The sequence below is a fragment of the Pezoporus occidentalis genome, unplaced genomic scaffold (assembly GCF_034315485.1).
Source record: "Pezoporus occidentalis ecotype Australia unplaced genomic scaffold, CSIRO_AGI_Poc_V1 ctg24, whole genome shotgun sequence".
In the NCBI taxonomy this organism is placed as follows: domain Eukaryota; kingdom Metazoa; phylum Chordata; class Aves; order Psittaciformes; family Psittacidae; genus Pezoporus; species Pezoporus occidentalis.
The window spans coordinates 1,083,272-1,102,176 of record NW_026914285.1 but is presented as its reverse complement, the minus strand read 5'-3'; positions in this window follow the sequence as shown (position 1 = coordinate 1,102,176).

The following is an 18,905-nucleotide window of genomic DNA, read 5'->3' as shown; positions in this document are numbered from 1 at the left end:
TCTCAAACACATTTATAATAAACCATTTAATTTTTTTTTTTGGAAACTCCTCTCAAAATTCAGTACTTTCTGAGTCAGTGTGATTTGACCAAGCACCCTATTTACTTTTGATATTGGTGAGTTACTCTCTGATAGTAACCCCTATTCTACAGATGTGTGGCCCATCCTGAGCTACTCTGTAGATGCTGTAATGCATGTGTACACACAGACATAGGTATTCAAAGAACCCTTATGAAAATATTGCTTGGCACTAAAATGCATGCATTACTCTCTTGAGTACAGTGTATTCAAGACACAGAAAATGCTCCGCCTCTCTCACACCCTTTCTCTCTCTCCTGAAGCCCTCCTTGGAAGGGAGCAAAGGACACAGGAGAGACTAGTATGGATCTGAGAGTGTTATAAAAAATCGGAGTTATTTAGCTGATAAATAATCCCTTTTTCTGTGTCATCCCCACAGTACTATGAGAAACTGCTACTGAAAGAACTGCTACTTCAGGATAGGAAAGATAATTGACAAGTTGCTGCAAATTAAGAGCTCTGCTGTTCAAAAAAACAGATTCTAGTCCTGATATCAAGTTGCATAATGTAAATCACAAAGTTTGCAAAAATGTTTTGGCAGCAACCACACAAGTTTAGGTAAAATCACACTGTGAGTTCCTATAGGTACTAGTCACACATGATGCTTAACAACAGAGGCATTTTTCTGTTGATAATATGCCCAGATGTAAATACCTTGTCCACCTATAGTCTGACTCAAGTTGGACTATCCATATTTTTTTACCTAAAAGTTACAAATTACTTATTTAAACTCTTAAATATCCATGTCACTCAAGGCAGTAAATAATGGCTATTACAACTAGAAAAATATGTAGCTTTGCCTTTCCAGGATTTGTGAAAATCAGATTATTTGTCATAAGCAGATTTACGTAAAAAAAAAGCACAATTTTTATACGATATGTGGGTCTGAATTTGAGCCCTATTTTTTCAATTAAAGTCTTCAGTAGAGTGAACACTGAGATTTCAAATTCTGTGCACTTTCCAGTTGAAGAAAAAGTCGCAAAATGAAGTATTCATTTGCTATTTGACGTAACTCAGAACAGTGTCATGGCCATGAGAAAGACAGTTTCAACGCTTACAAAATAACAAACCTGTGACACAAAATAACAGCAATGCAAGGAGATCCTGTTCTCAATTCTCTTCAAACCCGTTTTTGAAGATAAGAGAATTGTAAGTAGTTAGATATGGATTAAAATTAAATTATCAAGACATTTTAATGTATGATACTGATGAAGAATTATTCATTTAATTAGCTGGGCATTTCTTTAACACATAGAGTGCACAGATATTTTAAAAGTATATATTTTTAAGATTTTCTTCAGAAACTCTTTTGTTCATTTAAACAATTAAACCAATTTAAAAACAAAATTTTCTTGGACCTGCCTGCAGAAGCTGACATAAAAATACATCAGGATTGCAAAGGGTTTTTAAATATATATATATATATATATATATATATATTATTTTTTTTAATAGAAAAAGTCCCTTCATTTGTTCTCAATATTTTGTACTCCATAGTCTTCTAGCTTGTGTTTGGTTATTTTTAGAAGCCTCTCAGCACCTGACTGTTTATATATTTTCAGCTTGCTTTTTTCCATGTAATGAACACAGCTATATTTTTTAGCTTAATTGCATTGGCCTATTTGTACTCACTTTTGTTCTCACTTGAATATAGTCTGAATTCAGGTTGTCTAGGTATCTGCTCAGCATCGCACAGTTACAACACAAGGTCGCAGGCTGCCCAGGTACCAGCAATCTTTGCGGAGTGCAGCAGCTTTATGAAAGGGAGGGTTCTATAAAACTCCTACCCTGGGAACAATCTCACAGAAGAGCTATAAAGACACTATATTTTAGAAACTTTGTTCCTTTCCAAATTAAATATTAGGTTGATCAAAATCCAATAGTAAAAAAAAAAAAAAAATTCCCTTTTTTTAATAGGTTGCTATATCTTTTAACAGTCTGTCTGACATTTCTGAGCTACTCTTGAAATAGATGCCAACCTTCATGTATCAAATGGCAACCCCTTGCTATCCTTAACTTCCAAAAGTCTTTGCAGGGTCAGCAAGACATGTATACGTGCTCTCCTTCACCTAATTGGGTATCATTTTCATCATTACTGTTCTTACCTCCTCTTTTATTTAACATTACCACATGCAGAATTTGTTAACATTTAAGCAAGTTTTTCACAGCTTTCCTATTCCTCCTTCCCCCAAGTCTACAGGAATCATCATGCTATAGCAAGCACTAAGCAACAGATGCCAATCCCATAGCTTAACGCACCACCAGAAAGTAATCAGATACTATGATGATAAGAGCGGTATAATAACCTATATGGAATAAAGTATTCTCATTGTTCATTTTTATCTCCTCTCCCAGTCTGGATTTCTGTGCCTTAAAGGAACTTTTTTCATAGGAGTACATCTACAATGTACTATTTAAATGACAGCATGGTTAACATGAATTCTTTTACTCTGAATAATCAAGTCTATTATATTGATAATAATGTACAACTGCTAGGAATATTTAATTGCCATTCAAATACTTAATCACACAGATACCTACTGTTTATTTTAATATAAGGTTAAAATAATCTCCTTGTTACTGTTAAAATGCTATGTGGAAAAAAAAAAAGTAATCCAGCAAAATGTTTTATTTGGATTAGACCTGTCCACTTGCTCCTTCTAACTTCAGTTTACCTTTTCCTTTTGGAATATAACCTAATCTAAGCACTTTCTCACTCCTTTTTGCTTTTCTCTCTTCCAAAGGTCACATGTATTCAATTGTCAATATTTCTATGAATTTCTTACTTCTCCTGATATCAGTCCTTACTCTTACTTCCTTACTGGAGTACAAACACAGAAACCTCAGCAGCTCTATAATAAAAACCATTTGTGTTTTGCTGAATCAAGATTTACAAAGATAAAATTTTATCATAGTTATAAACTTCTATCTATATCTTACATGTGGTTTGTGGGGTTTGGTTTGTGGGTTTTTGGGGGTTGTTTTTTTTTTCATAAGTGCAATAGTCAAAATCACCATAGAATGGTTAGGCTTGGAAAGGACCTTAAGATCATATAATTCGAATGCCTGCTCCCATGGGCTATGATGGCTCATGACAGACCATGTCGTCCAAGGCTCTGTCCAATTGGGCCTTACATAAGTATTTTATAACTGTCTGTAAAAGAATATTTTTCTTTGGTTTCGTTCCAAATTGTATATTTTGTTCAGATAAAGATAAAATCCAATAATTTCAAGTGTATAAGAGAATATTGAACCTGCTTATACTTCAAATGTTAACCTACCTACCTATATTTTCATAATATTGCCATTAAAATTACATGCATTATTAGTACAGGCTTATAGCCAGGCCAAGTAACACTTCTGATCTTCACTGACAGTAGATTTCCTAATTTAGTACTTTTTGTCATGTTGTGATTTTAAACTATGAATGTTTTTATACAGTTTGTCTAAATTAATTGTAGCCTAGAATGATGGTTTCTGTATATGTGAACAGAAGATGAAGCTGTGTCATGGAGTCAATGCACGGGAGGGACTGACAAGCTAGAAAGGTGGACCAGCACAAACCTTATGAAAGTCAACAAGGCTAACTACAAGATGTTGCACTAACTACAAGTTGGGTGGAAAATGGATTGAGAGCAGCCCTGAAGGTAAGGACCTGGGGGGTGTTGATTGATGAAAGGCTCAACACAAGCTGGCAGTGGGAAGTGTTTGGTGAAGCATGTTAAATATATGGATCTTCGTCTACCTCTCCTATCCTTTGTAGCTAAGAGATGCTCATGGAGACAATAACTTTCCTGTTACTACCCACCAAAAAGGGAAGGCTGATATTATCACAGGAGCATGCTTTCAGATCTTCAGTAAGACTTGGAAACAAAATATGCAGCTGCTTCTCTATAAAGAAATCACCAAGCCTCTGTACCATCTAACCACCACCAAGAAGAAACCAACCTGTCAAAGGCTTTCTTTGAGAGATTTTTCAGTTATTTTTTCAGATGGGAGAAATGAAATCATGGTACTTAATGGATATTAATGGACACCCATAATCAGAAAAAATGAAATACTGGCTTTCAAATGTTACCAAGATTCAGCAAGAGCTGTGACTGCTTATAGACTCTGGCAATTCATCTGTTAAGTATGGAATTCTGTCATTTAAATCCAGGTGTTAAGAACTGAAAATATTCACAAACTAAGATGAACAGAAAGCATAGTGTGAGACAGGCAGGGGTGGGGAGTAGGAGGATACAGCCCACCTGTGCTTGACACTTTTTTTAATATTACCATGTCTACTTTTTAAAAATATGAAGAAGCAGAACTAAGGTTTTAAAGATGCATTGCAAGTGATCATGCGAGTGTGACCTAACTCACTGATAAAACTCCATGGAGGAAGAAATCTACCATTCTTGCTTAACAGTGCTATTAAAATGGAGGTTTAGATGACTTGTGAGCTAAGTATCACCACCATCAAAACCTGAGCACCTAGAATCTTTGCCTTCTTTACAAAGTGAGTGACAACACTGTATGCATAAACATAATTCTGAAGTGCGAGTGAAAGCAGGATTCAGTATGAGCTATTAAGCCTTTTTTAAAATATACTGCTTAGGGGCAAAACACAGTAATGCTGTATGCTAGAAACAGCAAAAGCAATTTATAATCTGCCTCACAGGAAGAAATACTTATTAAAAATATGTATTTTAGATGTAGTTTGAAATGTATAAACAGTTTTTAAAATGTTGAGCACAATATAAATGCAGATTATGCAAGTTTCTACTAACCAAAAAGCCTAGTCACAGCGTTATGACAACTTTATGACATCTAACCATCATAGCAAGAGAAAACATGGAAGAGATGGCAGGTGAGAAGAAGTACTTGATATTCGAGGGAAAATATTAATGGATGTGTCTAAAATGTAGCTGCCTTTTAACATGTCATGCTTAGGAATATTTGCATAATATTATCCTTTAAATTGCAGTGTGTACATATTAATTTTGCAGTGTCACTCTCAATAAGTCTGGCATCTGTACATTCAATAGGCCCCATCTAGCACATATGCGTCTCTCTATCACAGACATTTGGAGTCTCAGTTGAGGAAGTGGCTCAAAAGCAAGTCCACCCAGACAGACATGAAGAAACATCAGTTTGTGGAGAAAAACTGGAAGCCCCCAAACAAATCATGTCCTAGGAAACTGTATCCTTCAATGTGAAGGAATGCTCTAAGGCCCCTTCCATACTTTTCCCACCTAAATTCTGTCTTAAATTATTTTTCTTCCTCTGGATAATCCGTGTTATATATGTACTAGAAGTCCATATGTAAATATATACGTAATAAGCATCCATGGATGAGCTGCAAAAGAGCTGAGAAAGGTGTACAGAACAATTTAGAAATAGGACTGAGTAGCTTAAAAAGAGACAAAAAATTTCAGTGAGGAAGAATTATGAAGCAAAGCATATGCTCTACATATGTCCTTAAACCTTGGTATTCCATACTTCCTAGCACATATTTTTACTTCTTCCACTCCGCAGTTCCCACTTTTCCCTAAGTACATCATTAGATACATGTGAAATGTTGGCTGTAATTTTTTCTGTTTTAAAAATATTATGCTTATTCAGTAGCATAATATGAATATAGAATATGCTTATTCCAAAAAGAATATGAATATGAATAGGATATACTTATTCCAAAACCCCACAAAGCTGTACGTGTCTAGTCTTGTTATCAATGTGAACAAAGTCTTTTTCATTAGATGGTAGTATTTTGAAATTTCCATCTGCAGTGGAAAGCAGGAATTGCACCACAAATCCAGGCTGACATACACATGAGCTTTTTCTTGTAAGACATGAGACACCATTAAAGGCAATAATACCTTGCAACAGCTAAGGTTTCTATTTTTTTTCTCTTAAAAGCATGAAGAAAAGCTTACAGTCACAGAGTCTCAATGAGACTAAGACCTACCTATAAGTACGCATTCAAACACAGTCATTTTGTAACAGGCCCTTGCCACATTCAGTCTGCAGAGTGATATTAGGAAACAGATTTAGACATATAAATCTGCCGTTTTCTAGCTTTCATATGTTTCACTTTGTAACATAAGTAACTTCGTTAGAACATAATTTCTTTATAGTACAGTTTCTATTCATGAAGAATTAGATGTACTTGCTAAAAAGCTTTTTGTTTCCATCGTGAGTTAATAGAATACAAAACTTCAGAATATATTACTGTCTTAATACCAAATTGCCACACAGAACTATAATATAACAACTTTAATTTATTATAGCTGCTGGTGTTTCCAGCAGGGCTGTTGTAAAAAGTCTGGAAAATATTTTAACTCACTTTTAGCAAAACTTTCCTTCTTATCCTTTCTACATTTTTCTTCCTGATTATTTGCTTAGTTGCATTCCAGTAGATCAGAAAACAAAGTCGTCAGTAGTGTGTAAAAACTCCCCCCAGAGAGGGTTATAAAAATGAAACTGTTGATAAATCTAAAGGTGATTGTAGATAAGCTGTTAATTTTTGCTATATATTAGGAAAACAAAGCAAATAATTTCAGATATAAAAGATTCAGTAATAAAAATAACTTCTTGAAGATGTCAGTTCAAAATACAAAATAATACTACTGGTATATTTAGATAAAATTTCTCTTGAATGTTCCAGGAAATACTACTTAAAACTAAGCCTTTGGATGTACGACAGTTTTTAAGATACTGTAAAACATGAAACAAGTTAGAATCTCACCCAGTAATTTTGAGAAAATGTCAAAGCCACAATAGTTATAGTTCTACTGTTCCAAGATGAGGCTTGTAGGTCACAGCTCCTGTAACTTCTGTCTGACGTATTTTTGTCTGGAGGTATTTGAGGAAAAAAAAAAAAATTACATACACTATCCTATTCTTACCTGCCTGACCAAGTTTTAAAAGTATATTTGAAGCTCTACAGAATCAAATTGGTGAGATGTTTCCTCTGAAATACTCACAGAGTCTACTTCAGGTGATAGATACTTTATGTTTCATTTGGCATTTCATTACAAAAACAAGAAAATGGAGGACGAAGAACAAAGTTGTAGACAATTGCCTTAAATACTTGCTTTTAAATTGCCTACATTTAGAATAATTAGGTAGGAAACTATTTTTTCAGGCTTCCTTCTACTGTAGCAACAATCATATGAGTATTACATGAATTACAAGACTTAATGAAAAAAAGACTGGATTCTTACTTTTGAGTATCAGATATTCTTGCTTTCATAAGCATAGCTAGAAATACCCAAGAGTTTGAAGTTAGAACAAGTCTTTGAAAACCTCTTCTATAACTAACAAAACTACAAAGTTAAACAGAGCATGAAAGGAGGAGTTCTTTCATACTCACATTCAACAGCTGAAGCGTTAACAAAATTATCAAACTGTTCAATATGGATGGCAAGAGAAAATAGTTGCTAAGTTTGCTGAGAGCCTGACCTTGCAAGTGGCCTCCTGTGCTTGTATGATGATCTGTTAAAATCTGTCTTGTCTGAAAACAAGGCCTTTCTCTGTCTGGATGTAGCACCAAGACTGGAGCCTATATATGTATTTACTAACAACTTAGTATGTGAGCTTTCCACACAGAGTATTAAAAATATTTAAATCGGTTAGTTAGTTAGCTGGAAGTTCTATATGGTTAGACTTTTCTAGGTCTACAGACAGCACAAAAAGAGACGATACTGTATCTTCCACAGACTTTAGAACCTATTATTCTAAGGCTTGTATTTAATTTCAAAAGATCATGAAGAAACTCCTTATTTTCCTTTAAGAAAGACAAAAAGAATGCTTAATGGTAGATCTAATTGAAGAGAGACAGGGATTTGGATCCTGACTTCTTGAATATACACAGCTGGCCAGGACCACAGTCCTGATTTGCTAACAAAGGCTCTCTAATCAGCCTTCTGTATGATAACTGTATCACACACAGCTTTTATTCTTCAGAGGCAGCTCCTCTCCCAGCCAAGGTGAGAGCTGCACAGGATGGGTTTGATCCACTATTACTATTGTGGTTTACCTGTGCAGGCACATCATCTCACCCAGCATGCACAAAATGCATGATCAAAGTAAGGAAGGATTTCTGATGATAACCTCCTGTTGGGAAAAGGCATATATATGTGTTACCACCCTCAAGAAAGTCAATCCATAGTAGCAAAAACCTTGGAGATATTTCCCATCCAAGTCACCCACAGGACTTAGCATAGCTGACCAGTAGATGCTACTACACACAAAGGGAAAATAGGAGTGAATTTAGGACTAACTAAATAAAACCACCACAAATGAAAATTTACAGATAAAGTTAACAGGAGTTCTGGGGACTTCCATTAGTACAAGAGGTAATGGCCTCAAGCTGCACCAGAGGAGGTTTAGATTGGGTATTAGGAAAAATTTCTTCACTGAAAGGGTTATCAGGCACTGGAACTGCCCACGGAAGTGGTGGAATCACCATCCCTGGAAGTGTTCAGAAGATGGGTAGATAAGACCCTGAGTGATATGGTTTAGCGGTGGACTTGGCAGTCCTGGAGTAATGGCTGGATGATCTTAAAGGTCTTTTCCAACCTAGCTAATTCTATGATTCGATGATTATTGACATAAACTGAAGAGAAATACCCTCTTAGTGAACTGAAATGCCACACTAGTTATAGTGAGATCCAGAAGCAATCTTTTTATACTTATTTGTACTAAACTCCTTCATATTCTTGCACACTCAATCTGAAAAAGAAACAGTACTCCTGACAAATGGCTTCTTTTAAAGCCTGTCTGAAAACATACACATTTGTATATTTTTGTCATCGATTAAAACAAAGGGCTCAGAAGAACAATTATTTACTTCTGGGCATTATGAGAAATATCTCTGAATTAAATTATTTTCAGTAGTGAAAACTATTAGCACATGAATGAAATTGCATTCTTTTAATAACAATACTTTTTTAAAGGACATTTTGCTCTTGCCTAGAAATACATGGAAATCTGAGTATGGATGCATGCAAACTCCAGCACTTAGTTGAGAATCTGCTTTTGTTGTTAATTATTCAGCGGCAAATGGAAATTATTTAATCTGTCTTGATTCTGTAAAAAACTCACCCCTATGCTCAGAAATAAGCACACAGTTTTATACCATACAAGACCTCAAAATAACAACAATACAGAAACTGGGATGAAACCTCAGTATTCCAGTACTGGGTCTTTGAGAGAGGCAAGACCAGGTGTTTCAAAGGAGGCTTAAGTGAAACACAATTAATAGACAGTCATAGGTTTATTTTATTCTAGCTTTTATACCTGTGGTTTATAGTTTGCTTGTGAACAGATGCTTGTATGTATCTGAAACCTGAATGGAGAGAGATTAGCTGAATCCTATGGTTTTGTTCAAGCATAACACCAGCAATCAGACTTCCAGTATGAAAACTGTGAATTCAATTTTCACTTCCAATGACTGCTCCTTATAACGTCCTCTGTGTCTGCCACTAACTTGATGTGCTAGGGTAGTCCTAACTTGCTAAAATTTCTGTAAGAGGCTCAAGCACTGTTGGAGTATTAAAAACTTCTCAATGAATTTTCTTGCCAGTTACCAGAGCTATTCTGGCATATACTTTAAATATTTTTTCCCAAAATAGTTCTTTAGAGTTTGTTTAGTATTTCATAGAGACTGCAAATTCACCCCTTGTAATGAAAATATAAGGTGACACCAGTAGCTGAAAAGTGCATGAAATGCAGACTTTAAGTAAAAGAATTAAAAAATTATCATTTTCATGTTGCATTTTCTAAGTCCGTATAGAAAATTTCTGGTCCACAAGCTGTATACCAAGCAGGGTTTCAAAGCCTCTAGGAATACCAGTAGGCTTACAAACTTCAAAATGCAGCTTTTCGTCAGGAAGCTAATTCTTGTAAGTTTGGTTGTTGACCATATGTACAGAAAATTCCATTATTGCACAGTATTGGAATAGCAACCCAATGCCTCAGTCACTACGCAATCTTTCAGGCTCACAAAACCCTATGCCACAAACACCAACAGAACAGGGGGCTCATCAAACCCATAAATAATCTTGAAAATACTTTGATTCATGTTTTAAGTTGGTTGAGAGATTTAAAAGGTGACAACTCAGCTCTAATTTCATTACCAGTAGAAAAGATCAGCACCATCCTCAACATTGAGCTGCTCATCATCACTCATATCCTCCCTTACTTCGTCACAGACATGTTCGTAACCTAGGATCCAGTTAGTTCATGGAAAATGTGCAAAATACATACAAAGATAAATTACGTCCATGGAGCAGAACTATCTACTATTGTTGCAGAATGACTCTAAGAGCAGGACCATAGAGTTCTGGAGGACTGTGCAAGCAAGGCAGGGGGTGGCCCCCACAGGTGGCCGGAGACCGGACCTGGGAGGAGAATGTGGAGGAAGCTGTGGGGGGCTAACCAATACTGTTGTGCCAAGAAGGAGTGGCTGAATACCACTCCTATATATGTGTGAACTGCGTCACAAATAAAGTAGAAGTTGCTTATCACCCGTATTGGGTTGGCCTGTCTGCTTCTCCTCGCTGCTTACATACTATAGTTCATTTTTCCTACTTCATGAAGGCTACAATCAACACCATTAAGGACATAAAAGGCCCATAAATAAAGCCATTAGGGAGAGCAAATGTTTTGTAACTATGAAACTTCTTTTAGAAGTTGAATCTTTGCCTTTGGACTTGTTTTCTCAAAAAATGTCATTGACTTACAGACATATTTTATCCAGAAACATAGACTAGGAAATCTTTGGGAGTGAGGGTGTGGAATAAAAGGGTATGGAAAGTACAGGGAAGAGGCAGGGAGAAAATAGTTTTTCACTAAAAATGCAGTTTAGATGATGCAGATGGGTTTGACTTCATTTTTTTAATAAAAGAAAATGTTTGTTCTGTTAAAGATACGTTTGGAGAAATCTGACATAATTATACTGGGGTTTGTTCCAGAAAAGTGATGAATGATACTTAAGGAAAGAAAGAATGCTAAAAAAAAAAAATTTGTTATTTGAGCCACAATTATTTCTTTTCTCAAATTTCTCATATTGATGAATAACCAATTATTCTTTCAAACCAATCTAAACATTACAATTTCATGACAGTTTATACCTGATGGCAAATGCCATAACAAGCTCTTTAGGAGACACCTTGGTAGAAGAAGAAGAATAGAACTTATCAACAGCTGTCCTTTTGCTAGAGCTGTTAAAATTCTAATATTAATAGGTTTTTTTGTTGTTGTTGATAATAATATATTGCAATGTTTTGAATAAAATCAATGTCATCTACCTGGACTTGTGTAAAGCGTTCGACACTGTCCCACACGACATCCTTGTCTCTAAATTGGAGAGACATCAATTTGATGGATGGACCACTCAGTGGATAAAGAACTGGTTGGATGGCCGCACACAAACAGCTGTGGTCAATGGCTCAATGTCCAGCTGGAGACCAGTAACGAGTGGTGTCCCTCAGGGATCAGTGTTGGAACCGGTCTTGTTTAACATCTTCGTCGCTGACATGGACAGTGGGATTGAGTGCGCCCTCAGGAAGTTTGCTGATGACACCAAGCTGTGTGGTTCAGTTGATACCCTGGAGGGAAGGAATGCCATCCAAAGGGACCTTGACACACTTGTGAGGTGGGCTGATGCCAACCTCATGAAGTTCAAAAGCAAAAGCAAAAGCAAATGTCTTACATCTGGGTCGGGACAGTGCCAGGCACAGTTACAGGTTGGGCAGAGAAGAGATTCAGAGCAGCGCTGTGGAGAAGGACTTGGGGGTGTTGGTTGATGAGAAAATGAACATGAGCCGGCAGCGTGCGCTTGCAGCCCAGAAAGCCAACCGTATCCTGGGATGCATCAAAAGGAGTGTGACCAGCAGGTCGAATTAGGTGATCCTGCCCCTCTACTCTGCTCTTGTGAGACCTCACCTGGAGTATTGTGTGCAGTTCTGGTGTCCTCAACATAAAAAGGACATGGAACTGTTAGAACAAGTCCAGAGAAGGGCCACGAGGATGATCAGGGGACTGGAGCACCTCCCGTATGAAGACAGGCTGAGGAAGTTGGGGCTGTTCAGCCTGGAGAAGAAAAGGCTGCATGGAGACCTCATAGCAGCCTTCCAGTATCTGAAGGGGGCCTATAGGGATGCTGGAGAGGGACTCTTCATTGGGGACTGTAGTGATAGGACAAGGGGTAATGGGTTCAAACTTAAACAGGGGAAGTTTAGATTGGATATAAGGAGGAAATTCTTTCCTGTTAGGGTGGTGAGGCACTGCAATAGGTTGCCCAGGGAGGTTGTGAATGCTCCATCCCTGGCAGTGTTCAAGACCACGTTGGATGAAGCCTTGGGTGAGATGGTTTAGTGTGAGGTGTCCCTGCCCATGGCGGGGGGGTTGGAACTAGATGATCCGAAGGTCCTTTCCAACCCTAACTATTCTATGATTCTATGATTCTAAATACCATAAAAAAATTTCAAGCCTGAGCAATGATAAATTAGGACATGTTGAAGATCCAGAAAAGGACAGACCAGATTTGAAAAAAAAAATAAATTAAAACATAAAAAATGCAGTTTTGTTCCTTGATTATTTTTCCTTTGTCATCAACCTTTTAATATCAAATGCTTTTGAAAAGTCCCCAAGATTAACTTTTGAAATCACTAGGTGTTTTTTAATTCAAGATTTCCCTCCCTGCTTCAGGACTGATTGCAGACTAATTTGCAACCAAAATCCAGGAATATCAAACAAAGAGAACCCCAAAGACAGCACCAGCTGAAATCTACATCTTGTTTTTTAAAGGAAATAAGATATTGGGAATATTTGGTTTGAAAAGATTTTTTGAGATCTAATGGTGAGAAGTTTCTCATTGGTGAACTGATATTGAGAAAGCTTTCTAGGTATTGGCAGCACTACAGAAAAACCAAATTATAAGAATTTAGAATGATGAGAAGATTATAAGGGACCACTTCATCTAAAATAAAGATGAGGTTAAAACAGGATTGATCAAGTGTTAGAGCTATGGTTACAACTCAGCATGAAACAAGACAAAGACTTTGCATAGGAACACTATGTTCTTATTTACTATTTTTTCTGTATTTAGTTATTTTAAGCAGGGCTAACGTGAGTCTATTGAAAGGCAAAAGAACTTTAAATATAAGGCAAACCATATCTGTATACCGTGAAAAAGATATTCCATACAAAACAATATCTTTAATAAATTTTGTCTGCCCTTTTCTTTCCCAACAAGGTATCTCATCACTCTGTAAGAAGTGTCAAAAATGATCAAATTGGGTGTAGGCAATGTTAAAGCTTTACTTGATGCAAATTATATTGCCCAACTCCTTCATTAAAACGCATAACGATAAAAGAGATAGCAAAAAAAGTGTTTTCTGCAAATTGTAACTACAGCATACAATGGCCAATCAAACTGGAATCTCACAGGTAAAGCATACAAGCCAGCCTACCAACCTGTGCAAAGTAAGATTGTAAATTGGTGTTTCACATTTAATTTTTGGTAGTTAGGAAACCAGACCATTAACTTCATTCATTTCATACTTGAATTTTATTAATTTCAGATCTGCAGAAATGGTGTTCATAAATTTCCAAAGCCATCTCCACTTCCCAACAACTACTCTAGTTTTGCTGTGCCATTCCGTGTACGGTTAAAATACCATCTCTGGAGTTCATATCAAACACTCGTATTTGCAATGCTGGTATTCTGGTAGGTCCAAGGAGACTGACAGCAGCCAACAAAAAAAATCCTCAACTTGTAAGCTTTTGAAAATAAACAAATATCAACGCAAAGTGTGAGGAAACTAGGACAACAAGAGAAAAGATGAAGGGAGATATGGAATAAATACTTTCCATAAAATTTCTTTGGGGAAAATAAACTCCTTTTGTAATTGGAAATTACAGAACTCTGAATATTTCAACATTTATAACAGATTTTGCAAATGTTCTCCAACAACACAGAACACCAGTCTCCCAGAATTAGTTGCTGAATGGCTGGAAAACTTTTTGTGAAAAAAACTGTGACTATGCATATTTGCTTACCTAGTCAGTTAAACAAAATTCACCAGCATAAGTAGAATGCATTGCAAAATAAATCTGTAAAAGAAAAAAAAGTTTAATTATAATTTATTTTTCTTTCTCATATTTTTTATGACAAATCAGTAAATAATGGCTACTGTTATATAGAAATAGCAAGCAGGAAAGTCATACTAAACGAATATCTTTTTCTTAAAATATATTAAGTCACTGCTTTCCGAAAAGAGTCCTGACTGTGTGGCAGGATTACATCTTTAAACATAGTACTAAAACCATTAGGCATACTATACTGCATGCTGTTCAAAAGGATTAAAGGTATCTGTTATGTAGTTAATATCAACTTTTGTATCTCTTCATTCAAATACGAACATAGCTATCTTTATTTCCTTAAATGTTACTCAGATTTATAATGCATTCATCTTGTTAAAAAAAACCATGCTTTTCTCATTAAAAGTTCTTCAGGGCACTTTAATACACGGCGTTCATTTGCTTCTTGCAACTTTTCACATATATATATAGTATGAAAAGAACATTAAGACTGTAATATGATTGACAGAATCATCAGAAAATGCCAAATATTAACCTGCCTGGTAAAATTTATTTCTTCATGTGCATAGAATATACTATAGTTGCTAGTTGCTTAGTCACTAACATTTCTCCATGGGAACTCCTCTTCATTCCTTGTAGAAAAAGACATTCAAAAAAATCAAGTGTTGGTGTTTTGTATGAATTCCATTGTTTAACACGTGGTCTGGAGAGACATTCATGGAGTAGTATTGAAATCCTGGCAAAAACCCTGCAGCATTTTGCTATGGTCTATACACTGTAATCATGATTACTTTGTTTTTCAAAAACTGCGCAACTCAAGTTCAGCAATTTTATTTTTTTTTTTTTTTTTTGAGGAATAACATTGTCATAGATGGTGATAAGAGATCAAGCTGAAAAGTGAGTTCTTAATTAGGGTCACATGAGCTCAGTTTTTTTCACAGGACTCAGCATCACATAGCACTATAGATTTGGGTTACTGCTCACAGTGATTTCAGTTAGTGACATAATCATCAAACACATTGCAAATTAGATGACAAACTGAGGTTACAAACATGGGGAACACGCAATTGCTGACCGTTTCTAAAAAAGCTCTTGAAAAAGACTATGTAAACATGGAAAGATGGTTCTATCATCTCTCTTCCGTTTACCTGAGACAGTTGTTTCTGGCATATGGACCATATAGTACTGGCCAACGTGCCTTGCATTTTTTACTAAAAGAGAAGCCAGTGGCCATGTTGCTGAGAATTTTGTCACAGACCAATGAACAGCAGTGAGAAAGTGTAGAGACAAACTGCACACCCTGTCAGATCAGCCCAACTATCAATAAACCCTAGAATGTATGCTGCTAATAAAATATAGTTTCCTCTTGGCTATACTATCATCCTTCTGATGCAGCCAGACTAGTTCATCTTAATTTAAAAAACTGGGATTTGGGTCAAGCAACTTTGAGTTAAAAGCATCATATCTGCACCATTTCCTTAGCCATCTGCCTGTCTGTGACTTTTGAGAACAACTGTCTTATTTCAGAAAGATTTAGCATAGGCCTTACCTTCCTAGTCCAAACCAGTCCTGTTACTGGGCTTTCAAGATTTATTATGGGATGTATCTTCCTAGTCCAAACTACAGCCCACTAACACTGGGTTTGCACCTCTGGACCAATGCAAATAAACCAGTTCCTCTGATCAGATCTAATAGCAGGAAAGTTTTCAGCAGTTGAGCAGCAAGAGAGTTTGAGCAGATCTCAAAGCTGTGATGGACACCCATCCCTGCTGATGCAGACATCAACGCCAGCAATTCTATACCAGCCAAAAGCTCTGACCATGACTCTGCTCTGGAGGAAACAAAGGCACATTTTGCATCAGCAGCTCTGCTTCCTTCATTAATTATGTCACAGACTCTTTAAGAACAACAAAACGTTGCTCATCTCTCCTTATTCCGCTTATTTGTGTATTGTTAACAAAAGTATTGTTAACAAAAAGTAACTTGGATTCTTTATCTTCTAGTGAATCACAAATAAACTGCAATCCCCACTCTCACTAGGGGATACAGCAGGATGAAGTCCAAGCAGGAAATGAAGCAAGTTTCCCTTCTAGTTCACAAAGCTTGCAAACACCAACTTCTTTTCAAACCAAGCACGTATGGTATGATAGGATATAAAAAGCATAAAGGTACCAAGACAATTATCATGCAGCTCTAAAGATACATTTTTTACAGTCACTTTTCAGAGGAGACCAGTGTTGTTTTCTCTTTTTATCCATTAAACATTTAATAGTAATCCAATTTTATGCGTATTAATTTTAAGTCACTTATAACGAGATTTTGAAGAAGTATTGATTTCAGTGGGAGTTAAGGGCTAAATATTTTTATGTGGAGCCACAGCCTTCATCTTATTAAATCTCTACATTTACTGTGTGCACACAAATCATTATAAAGTAGGCATTATTTAAGAAAGAACTCAATAGCAAGAGAAAAGCCTAATTAACAAGGAATTCAATTCAATTATGGAAGTTCAGAAGTTGCCTGAGGTTGTGTTTGCCTTCAAATCACTGGGAAAAGATGAAAAGGGAAGAGTTTGTTTCATCCCTACTTCCAAAGTATTATTTTCATTTCAGGTCTACATTATTAATTATTAAAACCTGCAGTATTGGGACTTCTTCAAAGTCACAGGTGGAAGCAGGAACAAAGATGGCAAAGATGCCATTGTCTGCCTGGACTTGTGCAAAGCATTTCACACTGTCCCACACGACATCCTTGTCTTTAAACTGGAGAGACATAAATCTGATGGATGGACTGCCCAGTGGACAAGAAATTGGCTGGTTGGCTACAGTCAGGGAATTGCAGTCAATAGCTCGATGTCCAAATGGAAACCAGCAACGAGTGGCGTCTCTCAGGGGTCAGTGTTGGGACTGATCCTGTTCAACATCTTTGTTGCTGACATGGACAGTGGGATTGAGTGCACCCTCAGCAAGTTTGCCAATGACACCAAGCTGTGTGGTTCGGTTGATACGCTGGAGGGAAGGAATGCCATCCAGAGGGACCTTGACATGTTTGTGAGGTGGGCTGATGCCCACTTAAAAAAGGAAAGTTAAGGTTAGACATAAGGAAGAAGTTCTTTACCATGAGGGTGGCAAGGCACTAGAACAGGTTGCCCAAATAAGTGATAAATGCTCCATCCCTGGCAGTGCTCTTGGCCAAGTTGGACAGAGCCTTGGGCGACATCGTCAAGTGTGTGGTGTCCCTGTCCAAGGCAAGGGGGTTGTAACTAAGGGATCTTAAGGTCTTTTCCAGCCCTAACCATTCTATGATTCTACAATTCTACGATTCCATTATTCTATAATTCTATGATTCTATGATTCTGTGGTTGACTGGGTTTCTGGGGATCTTTATTTAGCAACGCTATCATCAGTGCTAGGGTTAGCCTTGTCGATAGCTAAAAGTAAGAGATTGGGGATCTTGTCTAAGCTTTTGTATGTAGATCATTAACCTGGATTTTTTGGCCCTAGTCTTGCAGATGTCAGTCAGGTCAGCAAAAATAATGCTGGAATGTACAGCTGTGTGGCTGAGTTGCCGGCTGGGCTTAAACCACGACAATGCCTAAATGTCTTCCCTCCAATTCTACACCCATTTATGTGTAAAAAGAAAAACGAAAAAATCTGGGGAGACTGGGATAATCACATTTCTGTGATCAAGATATTTCAGGACAACATTGCACAGTGTTTTTATGGCATTTTTAAGTAGAATGCTGTGATGGGCTTCATACACTTACACCAGCAAAATACTTAACTGGTTACAGACACAGTAATGAATGTATCCAGTGAACTTTTAGAGCTGCAAATTCCTGCCTTCTAGCATGCAACTGTTTTTACCAGCATCTCAGCTATCCACAGCTCTCTGGCTTTGAATCAGGTTTCTTAAGGTAGATTCAGTTATATCATAAAACACCACTTTTGGAGGGGTGGAGATGTTAATTTTCTCAGTTTTTCTCTCTAGAACTTTCCTAGAAAGCAACCAGATGAGCCAAAAAAAGGCTCACAGAGTGACCCCAATGTTTGTAGGACACTAATGGCTCTATTCAGCATGTAGTGACATGAGGCAGACATACTGGTTCCTCCAACTCAGACCTCCTGGGTGGGATAGCTGCTCATACAGGTGCTGCCAAGACCAAAGAAAAGATCCACATTTAAGATGGACATTAGACTGCCTATCCTAATTAATGCTTCTCTGAAATATAAAGATGGATAAATAAAGTGAAGGATGCTTAGACCTTGCATCAACTGTGGTAGGGCTGGAGCAGAACACAACTAGCAGTGAGAGGAGGCTTCAGGTAGGTGCCTGTGGAGATAGCCCTCACTGCAGCAGCACCCCGAGTGCCTAGGAGAAACCACAGCCACCCCAACACTGAACTCCTACCTAAATGGTTTGATTTCACTCTGTGGCAAAACTCTGGTAGACATATTTACACTGTTTATGACAGAAGTAAAGCAACAAACATGCAAGAACTTGCACTATTCAAGAAGGACACACTCCTACCCTCACAACTAAATAACAGCATGTTGTAAGACAAGTCTGGTTCTGGCTCCATTATGCAGGTAAACCAAAATGAAAGTTATACTACATTGCACACAACTCAAAAGAATAAAGTAATCTAAATAAGTGTTAAATAAAATCATTTGTATTTTTCTAAAACATATATTTCAGGAGGAATACTGAAGAAGATGAGTAATAAACATGTG